At 35.4% G+C, this 21,230-nt stretch overlaps 1 long non-coding RNA gene across 3 annotated transcripts in view; it reads left to right on the top strand.

Annotated features, from left to right (window-relative positions):
• The window catches only part of LOC142840042 (uncharacterized), a 33,561-nt gene that overhangs the window by 1,918 nt on the left and 10,413 nt on the right, over nt 1-21,230 (top strand). Inside the window, exon 2 of one of the 3 annotated variants that reach the window (XR_012908874.1) lies at nt 4,732-4,775. The exons of the other annotated variants lie outside the window; for them this stretch is intronic. This is a non-coding gene — a long non-coding RNA (uncharacterized LOC142840042). The remainder of the gene's footprint in view (nt 1-4,731; nt 4,776-21,230) is intronic. 3 annotated transcript variants of the gene reach the window in all.

Genomic DNA, 21,230 nt, shown 5'->3' on the forward strand with positions numbered 1-21,230 from the left:
TTTAGAACTAAGTATATCAGTAAATTCCTCCTGGGATTATCTGTAGCTTTATTTCCTTGTTAGCATGGAATCGATGGTGTCGCTCAAAGCTGCCACTCTTAAGGAACATCTTCCTGATAGAGAACATCTTCCTGATAGATGCCAGGTGTTCTGCTTTACATTTCTCTGCCTAGCTCGTTCTCAAATCTACCACATGCACTGTCTTTTTCTAAACATCAAATGAAGCCAAAGGTTTCGTTGCGACTCACTCTCCAAACTTAATTCTTTTCTTGGTGGTGGAGGGTTATAATTTGGAAACAGTTTCTCACACTGTAGCTCACATTGGCCCGGAACTCACGATGTGAACCAGGTTTGTCTCAAATTCGCAGAAATTCTCCTGCCTCATTCTCAATGTATGCCATAAAATTGGCTTTGAAGTATTTCCCCCTTGAAAAATGTTAAAAGGGAAGTTCCACACTTTTATTACACACGGGTAGCATGTAAGAAAGGACCTATATTAGCTAGGCAGATTTAGTTATTGTACAAAAATACATGTGACATTATATGTACGTTTAAAGATTACAGTAACATGTTTGTAAAATATTGGATTTAGAAGAAATTGGTTCCTATTTGCTCACTATTAAGAATGGAGCCTGAAGGAAATCCATACTATTAAGATAAATTTCTATTAAGTTCCCCAAAGCTTAATATGTCAATAACCTTCATATTTTATTTAATCCTCTATTCCTTTATCATCTTCACCGACTACAAAAGCCTCACCAAAATTTGCATAACACAGTGAAGCCCGAAGAAATATTTATCCTTTTTGAAATGGATGGTCCTTTCTTTATATTAAGATTCTGTACATATGAATCTGTTATTTTATGTGATAAATTAGATGCTAAGACTTGTGCATCTGTTTTACTATTCAGTGAATGCACATCTACAAACAAATATCTTGTATTTATTTACACAGGAGTGAAATGAACTGAGGTATAAAAGCAAATAGGTATTAATGAGCAAACAATTAAGGAAGTATTTAAAAATAAGGGCCAGTAAAAACAGTGAACCATGAAGAGGAAAGAGGATGAAAGACACAAACATTAAAGGCAGAAGGAAAATCAGAATGGGCGAGAACAAGAAGGAGTAAGAAAAGATGACACGGGATCTGTAGGAATTATTCCTACCATAGGAACAAGAAGAAGGCTTGAAATAACTTGGGCATTTGAAGTACTCTGATAAATGCATAATGAAATCTGAGTTTCATTGAGAAAGCCTATAAGAACAATGATGGTGGATACAGAGAGGAAGAAATGGATGGGGAAAAGCCTGACAGGCAGCTACTCATAAGTGGAGGGTAACTTGATAAAAAGTAGATTCAAGAATGGATTTTATTCTTTCAAAAATGAATTTTGAAGGCACAGTAGGGTTTTGCTTGTACAATGACGTGAGAGAAAGTATGAGGTTAATTAAAAAGTCTTATATGGAATTGTCGAAATCTCTTTGGGTAACCATGAACATACATTGAGCTACGGTGGCTAACACAGATCAAATGCTGAAATACCATTTTCTGGATGAAAATGAGATAAGTGAACAAGCAAATAAACTGAATTTAGTCAGATAAGAACACAAGTGAACAGTAATGTTGGAACATGAGGTTATCAGTCCTTGGTGACTTCAGCTTTCCAACTGCAAACCAAGCCAACACCACATGAAAATGGTTTGAATAAAATTTTAATCTGTATTAAAAGTATACAGACATTTTCTTTTTATTATCTCTATAAATAATTTAGGAGTTTATATTTTGTTTGTACTAGAGTATTACAAGTAATCTAGAGATAATTTGAAATATCCTCATATTTGTAGCCTATAAACAAATATTTTTAGCACAGGTCTTGGCTGTAGAATATTTAGCCATCAAATTAATAATTATAAATACATTAGCATACAATAAAATATATAATAAACTTATATACATGAATATGTATATATCCCTTAATCAGTACTGAGGAGGATTGTGGAACTGTTTAGTTTTTTTCTCATTGGAAGACTTCACAATACAATATACCAAGATAAAAGGCACCTTTAAAGCTAGAACCAAGAAGATAATTCTTTCAGTCCAAGAACCACAGGGAAGTCGAAACCCAGTACTTGAAAAACACCAAGAATAAATTTTTAAAGATGCTGCAAGAGCTTTACACACATTTGGATGTGTATAGAACTTGTAATCTAATGGAAACTTAGGTCCCCCTGGACTAAGAGCAAATAATATCCACAGGACATAAGGTCCCTCTTCTAGCAAAACAACAGGCTGGTAGCCAATTATGGTATCAGCCAAGCAGATGTCCCACTGGCTTTTAAATCAGACACAGGGCCTGGGTTTGTAACAATGATTGCTTTCATTCTGTAAGATCTTTCTGTTTATGAAATTATTTTGAGGTATTCAGGTAATTTATCAGCAACAATAATAATCAAACACTTCTGATGTATTTGCTTACTGAGCAATAATACAAAGCCCAATTCTGTTTTCTTTCAGAGAAACACAGGGAAGTGAAGGACAGACTTAAAATTCACAATCAAGCTCTAGAATTGAGATGTGTAGCTGTTAACAGTGGGTTTTTTTATATTGCTCTTCTTGTAAAGTTCATTGCGGTTTCTTAGCTGTTCTTTCTCAGTCCACTCCTGGGACTTCTTTTTCCTTAGGTGCATTCTAAATGCAGATGTCTAGTCTATTAATTTCTAGGCTTACACTATCCTTTTCCTTATATTTTCTCTTCTTAACATTCTTTCCCAGCTTCTCTTTGTGTTTCCGAATTGACCCAAAGTTTATTTCTTAATCTAAAAATTATATTCTATTTGTGAAAATTGTTGCTGAAAAATTTTATAGCCTGGTACATTGCATATTATTTAATATCTTGTGAAAATATAAATATGTACCATTTTCAAAATTAAGAAAAGGATCCAGGCATGGGAACACACAAATACAATTCAAGCATGAGTGAATGCAGTAAGCTTAAATTCAACTGGAGCTAAAACCAAATGACTGTCTCAAAACAGAACAAAAATTAAGTGACTGATTTTATTGACCCAATATTCACTGGGGGCAGACTTGGACTAAATGCTCCAGATTCAGGCTAGAACTATTCAGCACTCTTCTGGATGACATTGCATATTAGCCTAATTTCAAGAGTGTAAATAGTAACAGACTAGGTATGGAAGAGGAGAAAGGGGAGCACATCCAGTACCGGTGAGAGTGCTTATAGCTTATGCTTCTTTGTAGCTAACATAGATACTATAGAAATCTATAACTTATTTGAGGTTCTCTCAAAACTAAGAACAAATCTACAGCCATCTAGGTCTCCCAGTCCTGGGCATATTACCAAAAGATCCATGTCCTACTACCTGGGCTGATTGCTCCTCTCTTTACAGTGATGCCTACATCATCAGCCACTGTTCAGATATCTCCATAATCCAGATTTTTAAATTTTCTGCTGCTTGCTGTGGAAAAATCTTTATACACTGTAAATATGTATTACTCTCGTTGTTAATAAAAAGCCGATTGGCCTATGGCTATGCAGGATAAGGTTAGGCGGCAGAACCAGACCAAGAGAATGCTGGGAAAGAGAAGGAGGAATGTTGGAGGAGATGCCATAAGATACAGAACAGGCAGAATGGGAAGTGCATACCAGATGTAGATAATCAGTAAAAAAAAAAAAAACCTGAACACCTGAGCCAGATTTCCCATAGCTTCTGTTATGTTGGACATCTCTGTTCTTGTTTTCTACATGTTTCTACCCCGTACACTGGGATTTTCCTGTTCAGATTAACGTGGGAAATTCCTTGGCCAGCTCAGTATTAAACTTTAGCCATTGAGATTTTTTTGTAATTGTTTGTGTTTATTTAAATATATATTAAATATCATGCCTGGGTTTTTGTTTGCTTTGTTGAAGGTTAGGCTTATTTGATCTTTTATAAGGTATAAGTCCTAAAGTTCCATTTTGACTGTACTTACCAGTCTTTACTAATTTTAATAAAACACATACTCAGAGGAGGACATGGGTCATAAGTATATCATTCTTGTTTAAATATAGATGATTGTCTTTGCTATTATGTAATCTTATTCTCTCTTCCTGGGACTCTAAGTCCTCTACACAGGAAGGCCCTTTATTCCTAGTGTTAAGCATATTGCATAATGGACTATTCTCTTCAGTTGTGTTCTCAGAATCTAAATCCAGACAGGACAAAAGACAAAAATCTTCCAGCAGTTTGAATTGTATAGATTCCATTATTTTTGTTTCATTGTTTTAGGCCTGAAATTTTCATCCTTGACATACTTGCGAATAATATGGGCATTGCCATAGAAACTTTTAAAGTTTGAAAATGTAAGTCTGTTAATATATGGAGAATAATTCTGCACTTCAAAAGGCAAATTTAAATAGTATTTAGCCTTCATGGTCTTTTAATAGTAATACTGAGTAAACAAGCCATCCAGCATGCTGAATGTTAGTACATCCTGGAAAAACCCTTACTAATATTATTTAATCATTTTTGATTTCTGGCTTTAAAATGTTCTGTTAAATTTTAAGTATATGTTTAAATTTAACTTATATTCATAAATGTTAAAAATTAGTTTGCAATAACTAAATTAATTAAAAAATAAAATATGAAATCTGTAAAAAAAAGAAGTATATTCTTTACTTCCTATTTGTCTACCCCAATCCCTGTCACACAATCTCTCTTATCTGTTTCTAGACACAAATATCAAAATAGTGACATTCGTAAGCTGGCATAATGAGGTAGGTGACATGCTTCTCGAGCTATAAAGTGCTGGATCGAATCCTGAATTCACCGTTTAACAGCTTCATTGCCATGAATGTGATCTACACTACAACACCTTTAAGATAAAGATGGGAGGCTCACTTTAAAAACTGGGGTGTGCCTATATATCTAAAAATGGTGTTTTAGTAATGTGTAGATTGTTAGCTGGACTCAGTACTTCTGAACTTTTATATGTTACACATGACACTGAAAGTATATTTGTAAGTCAAGAATAAACTGTATTTTTTACTCATTCTACAATGATTTTGAATCATTTAAATAGTTTCTATTGATTAAATACAGATTAAAATCAGGTAACAAGCCTTTCATTCCATGATTTCTATGTATATTTCAGAGGAGAATCCTCTTCCTTTCCAGTTCATATTCCCTTAAGAACTTAAGTCTTACTGCCTTCCAGAAATATGACAGAATATGCTGTATGATAAGGGGTCTCCTCCCATTCAGTTAAGCTTATGGTTTTTGTATTTATTATATTTTGTTGTTATTTTACTTAGGTTTAAAGACAAGGAAGTAAATAATACATTTGTCATATCAAAAAATTAGGCTCTCCATGAAGGTATAAAGTAGTTATTTAGGGGAGGATCACCATGAGGAGGAATGGGCAGAAGGAGAGATGGAAAAAAGCTCATTGATAACAACATATATAAAATATGTATAAAAATCCCCAGTGAAATCATTATTTTGTGTACTAGTTTTTAAAACTAATAAAAAGAAAATATATTAACATATTGACTTTTAAAGCCACAGTTATTTTTCTCAGAAGTCAAAAAATTTTAGTGAAAAAAAAAGATACAAAGGCATATAAATTTACTTAAAGGCTAATTAACTATTTTATACTTAACTTTGCATCTGTAAAGTAAAGTGGAATATATGAAAAGAGAGTTCAAGAATTTGAAAGAGAACAAGGAAGGATTATGGGAGGATCTTGAGGTAAGAAAAGGAAGGTGAAAATGGTGAGATTTTATTATAATCTAAAAAATAATAGAAATAAAAAGAATGCTATTAAACTAAAAAAATAATTAAGAACAATGAAATCTTAGAAATAAAATTAAAAAAGAAAATAGTTAGACAAGCGCTTCTTCCATTGCATTGGTTTATTTCCCTGGGAAATGTTTCCTTTTGTTCTGTTGAACTATGACATGTTTAGCCCATTCTATAGTTACTTCCTTGTCCTTTGTGCATCCACTGTGGTCATGTCTGTTTAGTAAATTTGAAAATAACATAGATTCTTCCTGAACAGGTCTCCTGGCTTCCCTGCCTTCACCTACACAGCCTTACTCTATAATTGCTTCCCAAAATACACTGCATGGAATCAAAACCAGTACCGTGGCCCATAAGTTTTTTGAAATCTGACTTCCCCCTCCTACTTCATGACCTGAAACTCTAGTTCCTCTGGCCAGGCTTCTGTTCTACCCAGGAATGCTGGATTCTGCTACTGCTTCTTCCTTCTTCTTCTTCTCCTTCTCCTCCTCCTCCTCCTCCTCCTCCTCCTCCTCCTCCTCCTCCTTCTTCTTCTTTTCCTTCTCTTCCCTCCTCCTCCTCTTCTTCTTCCTCCTCCCCCTCCTCCTCCCCTCCCCTTCTTCCTCCTCCCCATCATCCTCATTCCCTTCTTCTTCTTCTTCTTCTTCTTCTTCTTCTTCTTCTTCTTCTTCTTCTTCTTCTTCTTCTTCTTCTTCTTCTTCTTCTTCTTCTCCTCCTCCTCCTCCTCCTCCTCCTCCTCCTCCTCCTCCTCCTCTTCCTCCTCCTCCTCCTCCTCCTCCTCCTCCTCCTCCTCCTCCTCCTCCTCCTCCTCCTCCTCCTCCTCTTCTTCTTCTTCTTCTTCTTCTTCTTCTTCTTCTTCTTCTTCTTCTTCTTCTTCTTCTTCTTCTTCTTCTTCTTCGCAATGTTTCTCTGTGTATCTGTGTAGTCCTAATTCTGCCTGGCTTCTTAAAAGTTTATAGCACGGTGTTTACAGACGTTTAAGTTTCTACCATGAGGAAGATCCAAATGGGAACATCTAGACAGGTTATATAATACTATTCCTCTTTACCAACACTCATGTGTCCCTTCTCTTGGCTTATATACCTCTCCTTTGTCCTTTATGGTAACCACCAAAGGACATTCAGAATCCAAACTTTGTCACATATTCCTCTAAGTAATAATGGATTTGGGAGTCTCCCCCCCCAAAAAAAAACATATGGAACAATCAAGAGCTCTCTGGTAGAAATCAATTTCTACCTGGCTCCTCCTACATAAGTGTAACACTGTCCCCTGACAACAATTGTCAGGAGAAACACTTGTGAGGAAGAATAGCATTCATTTTATTCAATTACATATTATACAGGAGCAATCCATGTAATCATTGTCATGTTTTGCACAAAGATAGTCCTTCCTATTTCAGATTTGTAAATGTGCACAGCTGTTATTCAGGACTGAGGTAGGATGAAATAAGCTCAAGTATTTTAGTTTATTTCAATTGCATATTTTCACTCTGAAAAAAGAGTTAATCCCTTCAAGGGCTTGTGACACAATTATTGATCTAATTACTTAAATTCCTGGTACCAAGGTAAGAACATTATAAATCAGATGAACAAAGGCAGAGCTACCTTGATGATTGCTACTTGTTCTGAAAGCCCAGGCTTTCCCAGACCTAGATTACAAGCTTGGTGCAGTCAGTCTCAAGCAAGTGATTTAACATCTAATGAGTTAAGAGGTCCCCTAAAAATATTTCCCAATCATAGTGTCTGAGAACCTAGGGAACAACCTAGTCATGGTTGTTGTTAAATAGCTATTATTTAACAACTACTATGTAGTTAAATATTTAATAGTGCTTGGAGAAAATCACGTTTGAAGCTAAAAGTGTTGATTGTCAAATTAAAGGATAGGTTTATCTCATAAGAGAAAGTATCTGGACTTCAGGAAAGTGATTTTTTTCATTGAATCAGAAACGTACGACAAGAAAGGGAAGCACATGTGTGTATAGTGGCAACGGCACTTCTGATAATAAAATCAGGAAATGTTTTCTGTACCGACAAGGATAGGCAGCTGAACACCTTTCTCCCTGAAAATGAGTCATTTTCAACATACTCAACAAGAGAATTCAAAGGAAAGCTTTTGGGTTTTCTTTCATAAAAAGATTAGGTTTGGGTACTTTGAAATAACTCTATCCCCATGTATGGCCTTGATTCATGCCACTACATTCAAGTCAGCTCTTCGATAAAAGTTTTCACTGTTTAAAAATGTATAGCATTTGCAAAATTATTTTAGCATATCCCTTTTGTGGAGGCTCAAAATGTCCTTTCTTATGTGAATAGTAGTAGAGAGGAGTGTTTGACGTTTGAATTAGCTTATTATAAAACATGGATTAGGTATAAATTTTGAATGGTGAAAGTTCGGGTTGATAAAGTAGAGAGTATATACACTCGAGAACAGTCAAATACCAGTATTCTTGAAGCCAGAAAGGAGTTCATATGGTGACATGCAGTACATTTTTTTTAAATGGGGGTATACAAGAAGATCACCTGAGATAAAACTGATTGTCCCACAATTCTATTATTTGTGGGAACAAAACCAATCAGACAGTAAGTTTAAGCTGCTTTGAAAGTATACAGTTTCCTGTGACTTTTCTGATATGCTCTTTTCATATATTATGAAATTTTAAAACGTGTGTTCTTCATGGGCTATTTGATAATTGATTAAGTAATTCCATGTTTTCATCTTTCCAAAAAGTAATTTATATTTTAGCAGTTTTAATTTAGGATGCTAAGTATATTCTTTAAAATGGCTAATTGCATATAGTAAGTACCGATGAGTATTTTCTGAATAATGAAATCTGAGGTTAACAGCATTAATGCAGCAACTTAGAATGGAAATGTGTGCTACTTTTTCCAGGTAACAATCCTTCAATGTGTATAGGAGTATTTAGTTCCTCAGCTTTGTGCTCAGCATGGTTTGAAGCACAGCATCTGTGCTACTTTCTAAAATCTGACCTCCTGCATTCTCCAAAACTATAACATCACATCCTCAGTCCTCCAAAAATTTATTTCTATCCCTTACTCATACTTACGCACTATTTTAGGTTAATATCTTTCTATTTATTCCGTATTTCTATCTTCAGACTGTGAAATTCTTAAGGACCAGTAATACATTATTCTTTTATAGCCCATGACACATGGAAAATAAGTGATATTCCTATAATAAATTATGGTATTGATCACTTAGCCTGACGGTTATGTGCGATTCTTTTTTTAAAACCATTTTATTTATTTATTTATTAAATATTTCTGCCTTCTCCCAGCCACCGCCTCCCATTTCCCTCCCCCTCCCCCAATCAAGTCCCCCTCCCTCGTCAGCCCAAAGAGCAATCAAGGTTCCCTGCCCTGTGGGAAGTCCAAGGACCACCCACCTCCATCCAGGTCTAGTAAGGTGAGCATCCAAACTGCCTAGGCTCCCACAAAGCCAGTACGTGCAGTAGGATCAAAACCCAGTGCCATTGTTCTTGAGTTCTCAGTAGTCCTCATTGTCCGCTATGTTCAGCAAGTCCGGTTTTATTCCAGGCTTTTCCAGACCCAGGCCAGCTGGCCTTGGTGAGTTCCCGATAGAACATCCCCATTGTCTCAGTGTGTGGGTGCACCCCTCGCGGTCCTGAGTTCCTTGCGATTCTTGACTTGAATGAAAGCTTTGATTTTCCATAGTTGCCAAAAACTTTTTGTGGCTGTTTCCTAATTTTAAGGCAATAACTCATATAGATTCCCATAGATACGTGTGGAAGATACTTCGTAGCTCTTGACGGATAGTGTAAGTTGTTTAAGTACTTAGAACTGTGTTATAATTAGCCGCATTCACATCTCTCAATCACCTTTAAAATTCCAGTTTAAATACTACTAATTGACGTGCTGTTTAAAATATTTTGAGAACTTACAGAGTCTCACCCATTAATTTCAGTTAAAGAAATTTTCATCACTTAGCCAAGCAAATCTATATATAAAAGAATAGCTGTCAAGTTCTTTCACATAAGTTGAAGAATTTTCCAATAGTCCATGAAGAGCAGCTGACATCTTAATACCACCAAGTCTCATTATGACACAAAACATCCTCAAATTCATGGGTCTTGGGGGAGCATGGGTTTTACTCTGTAACAACCAAATCTCATGATTGATAGAAAATAAACGGAGTCAAAATTTAAGCAGGTAGAGAGATATTTCATACCTTTCAAACAGCACGGTTTTATTTGTTCATGGAAACTGAGCAAGCAAACACATAATTTTAAGCAGTCTTTTGTTTTCATTTTTCTAATACATAACTTTATAAAACTAGTGTGCTGAGTTTATCACTGGCCAGCATCAGGCTCTCCACATTAGGGAACTTGAGAAGACAGCTGCAGAATCTGGATGGCATTGCCTGCTCTGCACAGCCACCTCTCCTGCCTCTACATACAGATCTTCCTGCATAGCTCCCCTTCCCCTCTCGCTCCACAGGGCCTTCTTGGTCCTTGCTTTGCTTTGATTGACAACTCAGTATTCATTTTAAACAGAGTTTTAATAATAAAAAAAGGAAATTTTTCTCAAATTCAATTAAGCCTTAAGGTAATCTCAGGAATTCTGTTTTATTTTTTTTTCCTATGATAATTATTAGGTGGACAGCAAAATGATACTTTGATAAAAAAGAAGGTAAAGTAAAAATGGCCCAAGATCTCTTGAGAATGAGAAAAACAATCTAAGACAGAGGAATGCGATGCGAATGGATAACTGTCCAGCTGAAGTAAATGACTTTATTATAAAATCAGTGGGCACACCTAAAAACACTTAAAAACAGAAAGTCTCTTCCGCTTTGATTATTATTGTTACATACACATAACTTGAGGCAGGGAGCATGGGAGAAATTCAATGGGTAGCTGAGAGGGGCTAGAGTGGGTAAAGGGAGAAGAAAATTGATACAATTCTGTTTAAACCCAAAACATTAACATTAAAAAATAAAAGGAAGGATGCCCACGGAGCAGAAAGCTTGGCAATGGGACTTTCCAGCAGTTCCTGGCAACTGAATTGCAAGAAAATATTTTCCTTTGTAACTCCATGAATGAGGTTGGAAAATATTACCCTAAGCAAAATCATTCAAGCAAATTTTGCATGATTTCTTGTGTTGTGACTGCTACCAGGACATCAGTGTAGATGGTGGGATGATGGTCATAGTGGGAAATGTCAGTCAATGATAGGAATCAGTCTAGGAGATCTGTTTTTTAGCCAGATACAAAGGAATGTTGTACATTAAACATGTGCACACATTTGACTAATTGATTATTTTTTACTTTTATGTTTTGTGTGTTTGTTGAAAGACAGAGAGCATAAAGTTTGGTAGGTAGGAGGTGACGAAAACCTGTAAGAACTTGGGGGAGATGAAAATTTTGATCAAAATATATGAAAAAATCAGGACAAAAAACAGATTGAGAGATTCTTGAAAAATTCATACATAAAATAATAAACATGTCAGCTGGTTTTATTTAACTGTCCAACAACATATGCAGATAAGGAAACATAACAACGTAACTCATAGATTTTTTTACAAAACTTGCATCTGCCCCTCCTCTGCTCTCTCTATCTGTTGGCAAGAGAACAGGAGAGACTGGTTTTGTTTCTTAGGAGGAAAACAAACATCCAAATTCCCTTATTGTGTCTTTTGACTATAGATAGAATGTAAACATTAGAAACAAGGTATTAATACAACTCTCTCTGTCACATGTTCTTCCCCTGTAAATGCATTTCTTCTTCACTCTAGTTGCTACTGTATTGTTCTCCATTTTTCTGTCCTCTACCTTAGTTCCTAAGCATCTCTTGCAGCCTTCCCTCGTCATTGTATAAATTGCTCCATTGTTTCAAATGGGCCCAGTAAGAGTTCTATAGCAAGATGCTATGGAGGTAGGAAGTATGCCAGAATATCTCTTAAGTGTCTTCATCATGTTAGGAGTTACTTTGGCAAGGAACAAAGTAAGCAGAGGAATCCAAAGAAGCAGGGATGGTTGAAGGGGAAAAGGAAAAAGCTGCAGAGGCAAAGGGATGGCTAGCCATCGAGGAACTAGAGTGTTGTCTTGGAAGAATACTCATGGAGATCCTGTGATATGTTACTAGATCACTGGCTTCACATTGCAAGGACAGAAAGTGGGTCAGTCATAGCACAGAGCAAGCACTATGAGTTGAGGATATTCTATCAGAGTGGGAAACATAGAATTGCACTGGGGACTCCAAGTGAAGCACTATTATTGTGGGTGTTGTGTGTTCTTTTGTATTTATTCCAGGTTTTGTTCAGAATAATTGCAGAGAATTGATAACAGTCTTGAAACTGTCTTTCATGAAACATGAGATAACACTTATTTTGTGGTGTTCAAAAGAGATGATTTACCTGTTGTTATTGATATATTGAATTTAGATTTTATGGTCTTGATTATCTTCAAGACTGACCTCAAGTTTGCACATTTTTGACAAAGCATGGGTGATCAATATACTCTAGTTTTATATACAGTCATAGTTAGAAAATGCTGTTAGGAAGGGAAACTTAGAAACCAGTAGCTTCTATCTGTTCTTGATAAAAGAGCCCCAAGATTAACAACATGATTTTAAAAAATCATCTTGTTTGAACTCTGTTTCCTTAAACTTCAATATTATCAGCATTGCACACAGTATCAGTAATAAAAATAAAACACCAGGAGTGGCAGGTATAAAAAAAACATCTGGATGATGATGAATGTGGAATATAAGCTCATTCTGCTTCTTCAGCTGAATTTTTCTCGAAAGGAAATATATTCCTTTGTCAGTCACTTGCAAGTTCTCCCAGGTGGGGGACAATTATTCCTGTGTCATTTTTCCTGTTCTCCCAATCAGCTCTCAAACTGGCAAAGAGGATTGTCTTCAACGTCGTGTGCATTGAAGAGTTGGTACGCTCATCGTGGAGAGGCAGATACGAAAACAATACAAAGGACAGAATCTAGGAACTTGACTTGTTATTTCAAAAGGCAAACAGAGAGGTTACCATCACTAAGCCATTATATTGAATGACTATATACCCCATTTGTAAGATACCTGTCTCTTGATTGCTATCCTTGCTGGTCGCTGGACTAATTCACCCAATCAGATAGTTAAAACACTTTAATATTTGTTAGAAACAAAAGTGATAAGAAAATACTAGGGTGAGGTTCAAGGTCAGTCTTCCAGAAGAAAAGACTACATTAAGTTATCCCCTGAGCTACCCTTATTGGTTTTGTACTTAGTTATTTAAAAAATGATCTCCTGGATACCTTCACACTACAGCTCAGAGGCTTCTGGGTGGTGACTTGGGATGCCTACAAGAAATACACTCAATACAAGAAATTTTATTCTCAATATTTCTTAACCTCATTCATTGCTATTGTAATATAAGTTCAGTCAGTGCCCAACTTCTATGTTCACATACCTGCTCATTGTTTTCTGGGGACCTCATGTTCCCTTTACAGTTGAAGGTTTTTGTACTAATCTAAAAGTTACTTGATGCTCTCTTAGTTAGATGCTAACAAACACTGATGTTGTTGACTCCAATTCTGAAAAAAAAAATGTGTGTGTGTGTGTTTTTTTATATACAAGATAAAAGCCAAAGACCTTCAAATGCTGTTTTTGCTGTTTTTCTGGGAAAAAAACCTACAAATGACATTGACTTTAACCTTACAGGAAGGAAAAGATGTTTTCTGGAGACTGAAAGCTAACTGCTTCCTCTATTCCTTTAAACAAACACACATTTTAACTTGTGAATTCTGAATGCATTTCGTGTTTGTATGAAAGATAAAATTCTGTGAGTTTGAAGTTTCCTCAAAAGAGCAGCATCAGATAAACCTTGGTTAATAGAGAGACCTTGCAATCTTTACTGGTGGATTTACGCATTTGTATATTGTGGGCATTGTTAGTGTAAATGTCATATCACTTACGTGAGAGACCAGATGCTTCCTTAGAAAAAGTTGCAGATTCTTACGTGCTTCCTTTCCTCCTCTCCTGGTTCATATCAACCAATGTCTTTTCTGAGGAACATTATAGCATTGAAATCTTGAGCTGGTGTTTTGGGACTTCCTTGTCTCTGGGTAAGGAAGGAAACTCTAAGTGTGGAAAAGGGGAAAAAAAAATCAAGGACAGTGTATGGCTATACCAGATGAGGCTAAGAAAAAAACAGAAAAAACTCTTGAACGTAAGCACAATCTAAGAACATGGGAAAATGTTCCAGTTTCAATTGAAAGTATTAATAAAATTTATTTTAATATTCAAATAAAAACTAACAGTTATCTTTAAACTACTAGTAATTATATCTAAGGCTTAATATCATTGTATAGTTAACAATTCCATCATATACCACTGAAGGGAAAAACAATCACTAAAAACAATATTAGCCCATGTTATTTTTTATTTCTTTTATTTTGAGACTATAATATAGCTTTTCTCTCTTTTCTTTCCTCACTCCAAACCTTCCCATATACCACTCCTTACTGCCTTTCAAACTCATGGCCTCCTTTTAAAAATTGTTGCCACATGCAAGTGCATATGTATATATATCTCTGAATACAATTTGTTATGTCAGTATTATGTTGCTTGCATATCTGTATCCAGGGCTTTCCACTTGTTATTGGATAACCAATTGGTGTGCTCCTCCATTGAGACTCAGCACTCCTTAGTTGCCCAGTATTCTTTTTGGGAGTGGGGGGTCATTTTTTGTTTATTTTTTTCCTTTTGGATGTAAGCTTAATCTGTGCACTTAAGTAGAACCTAGTGCCGTTCAAAGACTTTCAAGATTTAATGTCATGCTAAAAATTCAGGTATTTTTAATTTATCATTTTCCTGATACATTTTATAAATGCCAACCCTACAGTTTAGAGGAAATGGCATGACTATCCTTACAAATCTCGTAAGGGGACTAACAACGCAGAAGTCTTGCCCTCTTGAGAAGCTTTGTTCCAGGCAAAAATGTTTGTCTAAAAGGCTGTTTCTGTTTTTCAAATCTTTTACATGTTTAATTGAATCTCAGCTACAGCATTATTTAATTTCCTAATATATACTGTTGATCCTGAGATTTATTTCATATTTCACTTAAAACTCTTCATAAGTCATTCATACATTTTTGTTTATAAAAATGAAATGACATCAATGTTAGTTTTGTAAGTACCATATTTCCAAAGAAGAAAATAATTGCATAGCAACGCTTTAAAAAGTAAATGAAACAGTTTAGGGATTTTTTTTATAAAAATATCTGGAAAATTATGATCTTTTCCAAGTATATGGAATGCAAGTAAATTCTTCACATACCTTCATAATTCAGTCATCTCATTGGAAACAGCTTTAGTAAGTGATGAGTTGATTGAAGAAGACTATATGACTCATTTTAATCTCCAAATTGTAAACATGGGCTCAATATTTTGGGTATAATTGACTGACCAATACAATTTACTTTTCCAAATTCTGCAACTTGATTGAATATTATCTACTCAGTAAATTCTGCTGGCTGATGTCCAGAGACTAAAAAGCTGTTATGGAATGAAGCTGAAATCTCTAGTCTAGGTAAACGACTATGGTAGAGCTAGAAGATACTATGTGAGAACTATTCAGAGCCAGGAGGAGACTCAGAGATGGGAGGGGCACATATTAGAAGTGAGCGAACATTTTAGTTTCTTACTGTTTTATACAAAAGAGAGAGTTCAGAGACCAGTGGATAGAGACTGATTCTAATCATATATATATATATATATATATATATATATATATATATATATATATATAAATTTATCAATTTATTTTTTATTTTAAATACCAACCCCAGCTTCCTCCTCCTCTTCTCCCGCCCCTCTCCAATCCCACTCTCCATTCACTCCTAAGAGGAGGTAAAGCTTCCCTTGGGGACTCAACAAAGTTTGGTTTACCAAGTAGAGGCTGGACCAAGCCCCTCCACCCCTCGTATCAAGGCTGAGCAAGGTATAGGGAATAGGCTTCCAAAAGCCAGTATGTGCACCCGGAATAAGTCCTGGTCCCATTTCTAGGGGTTCCACCAAGAGATCAAGTCACTGCCACACACATTCAGAGGACCATGCAGAATCCCCAGCTGGCAATCCAGAGTCTCTGAGCTCCAACTAGCTCGGGTCAGCTGTCTCTGTGGTTTTCCCAATCAAGATCCTGACACCCCCTACAACTTGTTCATATGATTCCTCCTCTCTCTCTTCAACTGAACTCTAGGAGTTCAGCCCAGTGCTTGGCTGTGGATCACTGCATCTGCTTCTATCAGTTACTGGATGTAGGTTCTATGATGACAATTAGGGTAGTCACTAATGTGTTTACAATCAAAGGTCAGTTCAGGCACCCTCTCCACTACTGCTAGGTGTCTTATCAGTGGTCATCCTTGTGGATTCCTAGGAATTCCCCAGCACCCGGTTTCTCCCTAACACCATAATGCTCCTTCAAAGATAGTTCTTTTATTGCTCTCCCTCTCTGTCCCTCCCCCAACTTGGCCATCTTGATTTCTCACGTTCCTATACCCAATTTCCTCCATAACAACCCCACTTCCAGTTTATCCAGGAGATCTCAACTATTTCCCCTTCCATTTGTATCCCTCTAGAGGTCCTTCTTTTTAACCTAGCTTCTCTGGCGTTGTGTACTATTGTCTGGTTATCACTTGCTTTACATCTAATATCCAATTATGAGTGAGTATATACCATGTTTTTTTTTCTGGGTCTGGGAACATCACTCGGGATGTTTTTTTTCTAGTTCCATCCATTTGCCTGCACATTGCAAGATGTTATTGCTTTTTACCGCTGAGTAATACTCCACTGTGTGTTTAATTATTGTAGATGACTTTCTATTAATCTGTAATTTTTAATTATACATTACATTTTAAGTGAACTATATAAACAATAATTTAATCAAGAGCAGAAATACATATATACAGTGTAACAAAATTGAACTTAAATATGTATCCATGGACCAAGATTAATACCAATGCAAAGTATTTATCTCTGTATTATAGCTCCCCCCTTTTTTAAAAAGATTGTAACCATTTAGCCATATACACAAACACTTTTAAATAAAACCAAACATTTATAAACAATCATTCTGAGAGTTTGTACATTGTTTTCTCCAAAATGTTTCCTGCTGTTTGTTGGGCTAAGTATTTTTAAGGTTTATGGAGACCTTTTGGGAGTGGGTCTTATTCCATCAAACCACATTAGCCTGGAAGGAATTCACAAGTTTTCATGTCTTGTGTAAACAAAGCAGAACCTCTTTTCCAAAATAACATATCCTTAGACTAAAATTTTGAAGTCAAGATACCTTTAAAATATGCACGTTGGTTTAGATTAGCAGTCCCCAGAGTCAAATATCTCTCTGCAGACAAAAGTTAAAAGAAAACATAATGATATACATAACCCAGACTCTCCATGTTTTTTCATCTTTACATGGCTTTATTACTCTATTTTTATATTTTATTTTTTATTGTTATTGAGCTCTACATTGTCTCTGCTCCCCTCCCTATCTATACCTCCTCCTTCAACTTCTCCCAAGGTCCCCATGCTCCTAATTTACTCAGGAGATCTTGTCTTTTTTTACTTCTCATGTAGATTAGATCAATATATGTCTCTCTTTTAAGGTTTGTGATTTGTGGGCTGGTTGTCTTTGTTTTATGTTTGAAAATCACTTATGAGTGAGTACATGTGACAATTGACTTTCTGTATCTTGGTTGCCTCACTCCAAATGATGTTTTTTAGCTCCATCCATTTGCCTGCAAAATTCCAGATGATGTTATGATTTTTTTCTTCTGTATACTACTCTATTGTGTAAATGTACCACATTTTTCTTGTCCACTCTTCAGTTGAAGGGCATTTGGGTTTTTTCAGTTTCTGGCTATGACAAACAATGTGTCATTTTTTTAAATGCATTATTTGTTCTTTTGATGACCAATTTTTTGAGTTTTTTGTATATTTTGGAGATCAAACCTCTGTCTGTTGTGGGATTGATGAAGAGCTTTTCCCATTCTGTAGGCTGTCATTTTGTCTTGTTGACCATGTCCTTTGCTTTACAGAAGGTCCCATTTTATTAATTTTTAGAGTTACTCTGAGATATTTTATGCTATTTGTGGCTATTGTGAAGGGTGATGTTTTTCTGATTTCTTTCTCAGCCCTTTTGTTATCTGAATACAGGAGGGCTACTGATTTTTTAAGTCTTAAAGGCCACCCACTGGCACTCAATAGGAATCAGAATAAAAATGGTACATTCTAGTACTATCAAATGACAGATGTTTATGTCACTTATGTATAATAGCTCTAGATTTTGAGGAATTTATATGCAGTCTTTTTTATGTAGGCATTAATTTCTCTGTGGAAACATTTAAATGAACAATCAAATCAGTCTATCCCTCATCAAACTGAGGCCAGGGCTTAGTGTATGGGTACAATATTGTCTTTATTCCATAGTTAATCTGCATTAATTCTAGGATTTCATCTGTAAATCTGGAATTTTGTCAGTTAGTACCATCTTTGATAGGTCAAATTCTATTTACAACTTAGTGGGAAACTGAGATTTACTTAGGAATTTTAAAAATTACTAATTAACATATTTGCTTTTCATACAAAATTTTAGACAGATTTTTTTTTTACTTTTCAGTTAAGAATATTTACAATCTTATAAACTGAAGATCATTTGACTATGTATCTCGTTCTAGCATACATTTAGTGTGTAAACTCTTCCCAGCTCTACAAAATGTTTACCAGAAAAACAATCATCAATAACAATCTATTTATAAAGAATAAGTATCTGAGATGGTAAAAAAAATTAAAGCTATAAAAAGGGGAATTTCCACATTTTAGGAGTGAAATTTTAAAACATTGACTAAAGATCATCAAATCTTTTAAAACGCTAAATGTATCAAAGTCAGCATATTTGTGTCTAGTAGACAGTGCTTCACACGGCATGAGCATCAATATATTCATGCTGTAAACAGGTATTCGGTTTCTCACCCACATGGAAAGGATCCAGGACCCTCCAGTGTTACTGACCATGGGTGTGCCTCTCTTACTTAAGGTCGAGGCTTCCTGTTGTACAGACAGTGGTGACAAAGACCATCTGTCAGGTAGGAAGTAGAAATTGTTCCTCAGGGACATTCCTTGCATGCTATGCTTTACACTTCACCTACTTCCCACTGGCTGTAATTTGCACAGCTTCCTCTGTCTGCAGAAGAAACTACTAGATACATTCTTTTTTCAAGGTAGTTCTCTACCCCTTTAACACTGAAAGATAATTTACTATGGTAAACTCTGGGTTGAAGGCCAGTCAGAATTTCTTTGACAGTATCAAGCCAAATTCATTACCATTCTTCATGAACAGTTTCAGTTCTTGCCACCACTACTTACATCTTGCTATTTTCTATTGACTAGTAGTCAAATTACTCTACTCTCTAGAAAAGAGATCATACAATCAAATAGGACTGGACAGAGAATGCTGGCTTCTACTTGCAAGGTTTTCTAGCAGACAAATATTTCCTAATGCCTTCATTATATACAATTTCTCTCCTTCTTAGTAATAGCACAAATAATGTTATTTGACTTGGGTTTCTAAGCATTACGCAAATGAGCGCAGTTCTCAGTAGTTTGGTACTTTAACTATTGGCTTTATCCACATGATTCATAACAAGTCTGTTGTCATATCTTGATATGTGTTCTTTTCCATGTCCTGTTCACAGGGTTTACATTGTTAACACTCCTGGGTCATTCTTCCAGCCTTCACAATAGACTTCAACACTTCTACTTTTCTATTCCTGAAGAAAAGTCACCCTAACATGCAATAGTTTCCTTCCAAATAGACACTTGGTTATCATAGATATGTCACATATAGAATAAGTCAGAGATATCTCACATGAAATAAGATAGAGAATGTGTCATTTGACACAAGGAAAGATCTTTCTGGCCCCTTCAGCCATCCTTATATTTTAACTCATGTTCAAATGATCTGGATGCCAGGATCACCAGCTCACCTTGATATCTCAGTTCTACTAAATGCCTTCATTCTTATAAATGCCCTCTCCCTCGGATAAAATCAATTTAGCTGTATAACCCACAGTTTCTGCCACCCAAGTTCAAATTTTGACAAATATGTCAAAATGTTAAAAATAATTCAACAGGGGCTGGAGAGATGGCTCAGTGGTTAAGAGCACCGCCTGCTCTTCCAAAGGTCCTGAGTTCAATTCCCAGCAACCACATGGTGGCTCACAACCATCTGTAATGAGATCTGGTACCCTCTTCTGGCCTGCAGGCAGAGTACTGAGAATACTGTATACATAATAAATAAATAAATCTTAAAAAAAAAGAAAAAAAATAATTCAACATAAGGAGTTGAAAATATGTTCACTGTAACTATTGATTTGTTAATGTTGAAATATAGTTTGTTCCTCAAGTTTAAATAACTCTCTACTCTAGAATGTTTATCATATTTTGCTGCTTTGCTCACATGATAAAAACTATGTAGCACATAGGTTTTCTTCACATATATGCTTCTATAGTAACTAGTTTTATATGTATATAGTTATATATACATATACATGTAGTGCATATACATTTATATGTAAATATAAGTATATGCATGCATATAAAATATATGTATATAAAATATGCGTGTAAATATGTGTATAAATATATATGCATATATATATATTGCTAATTTCAACTTATGAGTTGGTAAGAACCATGTATGTGTAGTAAACACTCACTAATCTACAAACAATTCCTAACAAAGGCTTTGCATCAGATGTACTAAAAACTTTCCTATTTAGTTGAGTTTCAAAGAGAGACTTACTTAGCACTTACCGTCTACACTTGGACCTTATGCTATGAAGAACTAATTAAGGCCAAATGACTAACAAATGACAGTAAAATGCCGTAGGGAGTATCTTCCAACTTCAGCAACTAGTGAAATATTCAGAAGAGAAAGGGAGATATTTCAGTGATTTATTCCCTAGGGAATTGATGGCATTTTGGCAGTTCATGTAATTTCTACCAGATTGAAATCCGAATATGTGGGAAACCAACAAGCCTTTATGTCTAAACTCCATAGACACCAAAACATGTGTTTAATATATGCATCTAATGGCAAGCTGAGTCTTTAGTAAACTGAATATTATAAAAATTGGTGAAATTAATAAAATTAAAAGTCTTTATTGAATGCATAAAGAGTTATGAATGAAAAGTTATGAATACATGTAGAAATTAACAATTAGTTAAACCATGGTTCTTGTTTGTTTATTTTCTTATTCTTCTGCTAATATTAAATATTGAACCCAGAGCCTCAGGCATGCCAAGCAAGTGCTCAACCGCTGAATTATATCTCCTTTGATAAATAATAAAGGGTATAAAATATGTTTGTTTCATAAATAAAAATTATTACCAAGTAATGGATAGC

Source organism: Microtus pennsylvanicus, chromosome 22 (assembly GCF_037038515.1).
Source record: "Microtus pennsylvanicus isolate mMicPen1 chromosome 22, mMicPen1.hap1, whole genome shotgun sequence".
Lineage (NCBI taxonomy): Eukaryota > Metazoa > Chordata > Mammalia > Rodentia > Cricetidae > Microtus > Microtus pennsylvanicus.